At 39.2% G+C, this 6,488-nt stretch overlaps 1 pseudogene; it reads left to right on the top strand.

The window, feature by feature from the left end:
* The first annotated feature begins 5,274 nt into the window (after positions 1-5,274).
* On the top strand, positions 5,275-5,660 carry LOC136167509 (SH3 domain-binding glutamic acid-rich-like protein 2; annotated as a pseudogene).
* The last annotated feature ends 828 nt before the right edge of the window (positions 5,661-6,488 follow it).

Here is a 6,488-nt window from a genome sequence, read left to right as displayed (position 1 = left end):
GTTCAGTTCAGTCACTCAGTCATCTCCGACTTTTTGCAACCCCATGGACTGAAACACCCAGGCCTCCCTGTCCATCACCAACTCCCGGAGTCTACTAAACTCATGTCAGTTGAGTAGGTGATGCCATCCAACCATCTCATCCTCTGTTGTCCCCTTCTCCTTCTGCCTTCAATCCTTCCCAGCATCAGGGTCTTTTCAAGTGAGTCAGTTCTTTGTATCAGCTGACCAAAGTACTGGAGTCTCAACTTCAGCATCAGTTCTTCCAATGAACACCCAGGACTGATCTCCTTTAGGATTGACTGGTTTGATCTCCTTGCAGTCCAAGGGACTCTCAAGAGTCTTCTCCAACACCACAGTTCAAAAGTATCAATTCTTCGGTGCTCAGCTTTTTTATAGTCCAACTCTCACATCCATACATGACCACTGCAAAAACCATAGCCTTGATTAGATGGACTTTTGTTGGCAAAGTAATGTCTCTGCTTTTTAATATGCTGTCTAGGTTGGTCATAACTTTCCTTCCAAGGAGTGAGCGTCTTTTAATTTCATGGCTGCAATCACCATCTGCAGTGATTTTGGAGCCCCCCAAAAATAGTCTGCCTCTGTTACCACTGTTTCCCTATCTATTTGCCATGAGATGATAGGACCAGATGCCATGATCTTTGTTTACTGAATGTTGAGCTTTAACCAAACATTTTCACTCTCCTCTTTCACTTTCATCAAGAGGCACTTTAGTTCTTCTTCACTTTTGGCCATAAGGGTGGTATCATCTGCATATCTGAGGTTATTGATATTTCTCCCAGCAATCTTGATTCCAGCTTGTGCTTCCTCCAGCCCAGCATTTCTCATGACGTACTCTGCATATAAGTTAAATAAGCAGGGTGACAATATACAGCCTTAACGTACTCCTTTTTCTATTTAGAACCAGTCTGTTGTTCCACGTCCAGTTCTAACTGTTTCTTCCTGACCTGCATACAGGTTTCTCAAGAGGCAGGTCAGGTGTTCTGGTATTCCCATCTCTTGAAGAATTTTCCACAGTTTCTTGTGACCCACACAGTCAAAGACTTTAGCATAGTCAACAAAGTAGAAATAGATGTTTTTCTGGAACTCTCTTGCTTTTTTGATGATCCAGTAGATGTTGGCAATTTGATCTCTGGTTCCTCCATCTTTTCTAAAACCAGCTTAAACATCTGGAAGTTCACAGTTCACATATTGCTGAAGCCTGGCTTGGAGAATTTTGAGCATTACTTTGCTAGTGTGTGAGATGAGTGCAACTGTGCGGTAGTTTGAGCATTGTTTGGCATTGCCTTTCTTTAGGATTGGAATGAAAACTGACCTTCTCCAGTCCTGTGGCCACTGCTGAGTTTTCTGAATTTGCTGGCATTTTGAGTGCAGCACTTTCACAGCGTCATCTTTTAGGATTTGAAATAGCTCAACTGGAAATCCATCACCTCCAGTAGCTTTGTTCATAGTGATGCTTCCTAAGGCCCACTTGACTTCACATTCCAGGATGTCTGGCTCTAGGTGAGTGATCACACCATTGTGATTGTCTGGATCATGAAGATCTTTTATGTATACTTCTTCTGTGTATTATTTCCACTTCTTCTTAATATCTTCTGCTTCTGTTAGGTCCCTACCATTTCTATCCTTTATTGTGCCCTTCTTTGCATGAAATGTTCCCTTTGTATCTCTAATTTTCTTGAAGAAATCTTTAGTCTTTCCCATTCTATTTTTTTCTCTATTTTTTTTGCACTGATTATTGAGGAAGGCTTTCTTATCTCTCCTTGCTATTCTTTGGAACTCTGCATTCAAATGGATATATGTTTCCTTTTCTCCTTTGCTTTTTGTGTCTCTTTTCACAGCTCTTTGTAAGGCCTCCTCAGACAACCATTTTTGCTTGTTTGTATTTCTTTTTCTTGTGGATGGTCTTGATCCCTGTCTCCTGTACAGTGTCATGAACCTCCATCCATAGTTCTTTAGGCACTCTGTGTATCAGATCTATTCCCTTGAATCTATTCCTCACTTCCACTGTGTAACCATGAGAGTTGATCCAGGTCACACCTGAATGGTCTGTGGTGTCTTGTTGAGTTGGTGGTTTGTTTTTCCCTACTTCCTTCTGTGCAGAGTTGAAGGAACTCTGTGAAACATTTGGGGAGAACAGGAAGCATTCCAATTTCCAGTAGTACCCACTCAACTCCTACAAAGATTGGCAAACACAGGCAACCTTCTGGGAGTAAAAGAAAACTGAAAATATCATGAGATCTAAAAATGTTAAGAGTATATAAGTGAAGGGAAGCACTTAGGAAAATGGCACAGCTGTTGACTCAACAGGTATTTTTTGAGCATACCATACACCAGGTGAAAAAAGGAAATGAAACAGTAAAGATGTTTTTCTTCTTTTGAGGAAGTAGTTGGCTACCTTGTACATTGACTTACTGACTTACTACTCGAATTGAATAAGCCTTTGCATGCCTAGGACCTCAGTCGTGTCCAAATCTTCGCGACCCTATGGACTGTAGCCCACCAGGCTCCTCTGTCCATGGGATTTGCCAAGCAAGAATACTGGAGTGGGTTGCCATGCCCTCTCCAGGGGATTTTCCCAACCCAGGAATTGAACCCGTGTCTCCTATGACTCTTGCATTGCAGGTAGATGCTTTACCAGGTGAGTCCATCAAATAAGCCTTTAGAAAATGTCTAACCCGTGTACAGTAAGATTCAAGGGAGCATTGAATTGATAGTGTAGTGAGAGGGACAAATCTAAGTCTACAAACTCACTGAAAATGAAAACAGAGTCACTAAAGTAAAGCCACAAGGGAGGCAGTTAAGAACAGAAAATCAAGTCACTGTTAGATAAAAATGAGAAATTCACTCAGAACTCCCATGAAAGCCCTAAAAAAATTAAATCATGAGAGAAAATAAGTGAGAGAGACAGAGAGAGATCCCAGTGTCTAAACCTTTGGTTCACTGGAATTACAGAATTCCAGAAAGAAAGAGACAAAATAAAGAAAATTTTGCTCATATAAGAAAGACCTACTTCTTTGTGAAATTAACAAACTATTTCTAATATTCATTTATGAAATATCTAAGCCCCTAAAAAAAAAACCCAAAACTAAAAACAAAACAAACAAAAAAAAAACCCAAAACTGTTGAAAAAGAACCAAATTGAGGATTAACCCTATCTGATTACAAACCCTATCTGATTTATCTGCCTATAAAGCAAGAGTATTTAAGATAATATTGTATTGGTGTAAAGATAGAAAGTGTTTTGGGACAGGCCGAGGAGTATAGAATGGACTCACTCCTATATGTTCAAAAGACTTCTGACAAAGGCAAAAAATCACTTCAGTAGGTGGAAGGAAAGTCTCTTCAAAAAAATGTGAATAAATAATTGGATATTCATATAAAGAATCTTGATCTTTGTGTGCCATACCATACAAAAAATTAATTCAGAATAGATCGTGGGCCCAAATTTATAAGTTAAAATTATAAGGCTTCTGAAAGTAAACACAGAAGAACATTTTCACAAGAATAGTTGAAATAAGCATATAATTTTTTTACAAAGCAATAACCAGAAAAGAAAAAATTGAAATATTAGAACTTATCAAAATGTAGAACCATTGTTCATCAAAAGACCTCATTAAGTAAATGAATAGGCAAGCCATAGACTGGGAGATATTCTCAGAGGATGAGATGGTTAGATAGCATTACGGACTCAATGGACCTGAATTTGAACAAGCTCCAGAAGACAGTGTGGGACAGAAGAGGCCGGTATGCTTCACTCCCTGGGGTCACAAATAGTCAGACACAGCTTAGCAACTGAACAACAATAACTAATATATAATAAAATTTGTGTATACAGAATATATAAGAAATTCCTACAATTCAAAATAAAAACACATATGATAAAATATAATTGAGCAAAAGACTTAGACAGCTCACAAATGAGATACACAAATGGCAATAAGAAAGAAAATTTTGTGCGATACCATCAAACATTAGGGAAATGCAAAATAAAATCAAACAGGCACATACCTATCATACATATCATAATGGATAAAATAATACCGACAATACCAAACAGAGGATGTGAGACAACTAGAATTCTCATACATTTCTGACAGGGGTGTAAAATGTTACAACTATTTCAGAAAATAGTTTGGCAGTTTTTTTAAAGGGTTAAAAAATTCACCTACTCTACTGCCCATATATTTTCCCCAGAGAAATAAAAACGTACATCCACAGACAACTTGCATAAGAATGTTCATAGAAGTTCAGTTCATAATAGCCCAAACTGATAACAACCCAAATGTTTAGCACCAGATTTTTGCATTTCACTCTATGTAAATTTTGTATCATAAAAATAAAAAGTTATAAAAGGAAGAAAGACCTGAGTCTGAAAATTCACAATGTGTTTCATGTTCAAAGAAAACCTAATCAACAAAATCACACTTGGTATAATTGAGTCAGATGGCTCAAAATGGAGTGAAATCAAGTTGCATACAGATTTCTTTCAATGACACTCAATCACAGTTACAATACTATGATTGCAATTGTAATTGTCATAATTACAATACTATGTAAGAGTATCTCTACCCCATTACAAATTAAAGGGTAATCGTGCCAGAATTCAGTATTTGGCAAAGTTGTCATTAATGTGTGAAGTCAATTAAAATACAACCTCAGGTATGGAAAGACTCAGAAAATACACCAACCACCCAAATATTCTTCCACAAAAAATCTAACCCAGAAACCAAAAGTCTAGGTTTATAACACCAACTTAAATTAACAACAATCAGGAAGGAATTTGGATCGGAATCCAAATCATTGTAGGAAATAAAACAAGCAGTAAAAGAATAATTGGATTGTTTTAAAATGTAGGAAACAATACATATGCAAGCAGAGAAAATGATTTTAAAAAGGATTTACAATCCTTTATTGAAGAGATTCTTAAAAGGACTGAGTAGTTGGCATATACAGAAAAATGTGAGAGGCAATTCTATTGCAGAGGAGAAACAGAAAACCATACTGATTTCCTATTTACGATGTCCATGTAGTATCATTTACTACAGGTTCTTCCACTGTGGAGTGGATCCTTCATGCCCCTCATGAGGCTGACCCTCAGAAACGGTGGCTTTGGCAGGGCGGGTGGGAGGGCTCCAGATCCCTGCCATCTCCCCAGACCCGAGTGCTCTGCAGCTCAGCGCGGAGTTCCGCCTTCACGTCCCCGCCAGCCCGGAGCCCGCGAGGGCAGAAGGTCGGTCCCTACCCGGCGAGAGGATGGTCATCCGTGTGTTCATCCCCTCCTCCTCGGGCTTCGTGGCAATAAAGAAACAGCAGGATGTGGTGAGATTTCCAGAAACCACAAGAGAGAGGTTTGATGAGGTGGACATCCCAATGTCAGTAAAGCAGAAGCAGCGGATATATAATAACTTCCGTTGGAGAAGACACCTGCTCAGGCAACCCTCTGCCACCTCAGATGTTTAATGATGACCAACACTGGAGATTATGACAGTTTTTTTTAATCCAAGGAGAGCAATACAGTCCTTTCATTCTTAGGCCTGAAATCACAGTTGGCCTCAAAGGCAGAACCTGAGCGAAGACAAGTGGAAGAGGATGAAGATGCATTTCGGAGTCTCCGCTGGTACTCAGCACACAGCTGCTAACCTGATGCATCACTGTGACGGAAGCCACATACATGATCAGTGACTTTCCTCCTCATGGAAAAGGTGTTTGGGGAAGACGGGTCTAATGGGAGTACATGATTGCTTTAAACCAAATCAGGACTGTGGTGGGTTTCTTCTTATTTTTCAGAATCACCTGTAGTTGCCTCACTTTACCCAGAGGATCTGTCACCTGCTGCAGTTGTGCTTCCTGAATGACTGAGTGATAAGCGGGTGGAACCATCAGAGAGAAAATACTGGATCTGCCCTGGTTTATAGTCAATGCCAGGATTGCTCAAACCTGCTTCTCTTCAAGCTACCTAGGTGATAATCCTTGAAAATAGCCTGCCAGGCTATTAGAATATTTTGATCAGAAAGAAAAATAGCAATGTTGGTTGACAAAGGGCTGAAGGTCTTTGCTGCAGAATCAAATATCACTATTCCAGTGCTTTGTCATGACTGTAGAAAAAATTAGATGTTCTAGCCTCCTTTTGGTGATGGAAATTCTTACCCCCATAAATCCTCCAAGCCCCTCCTGATGTGCCCAGAAATCACAGTTGATTACAGTATGTGACCAGAACCAAGTTATAGGGATGAAAAGAATTGCTATTTTGAAAAATACATGCTTCTTTATATCTTTCCAGGGGCAAGTCTCACCTAATGCATAAGATTGCTTAAAAGATATATTTTAAAAGGTGCACTAATCAGATAGTAAATGTATAAGGACATTATCTGACTTGTATCTGAAAGTATTTCAGCTCTGGCAACTTAGTACGCATAAGTGCACATATATTTTAAAATGCAGCCCCCCTTAACTAGTAGCTGCTTATA

This window comes from Muntiacus reevesi, chromosome 4, assembly GCF_963930625.1.
Source record: "Muntiacus reevesi chromosome 4, mMunRee1.1, whole genome shotgun sequence".
In the NCBI taxonomy this organism is placed as follows: domain Eukaryota; kingdom Metazoa; phylum Chordata; class Mammalia; order Artiodactyla; family Cervidae; genus Muntiacus; species Muntiacus reevesi.
The sequence above is the reverse complement of the archived record's forward strand: the minus strand, read 5'-3'. Positions and strand labels throughout refer to the sequence as shown.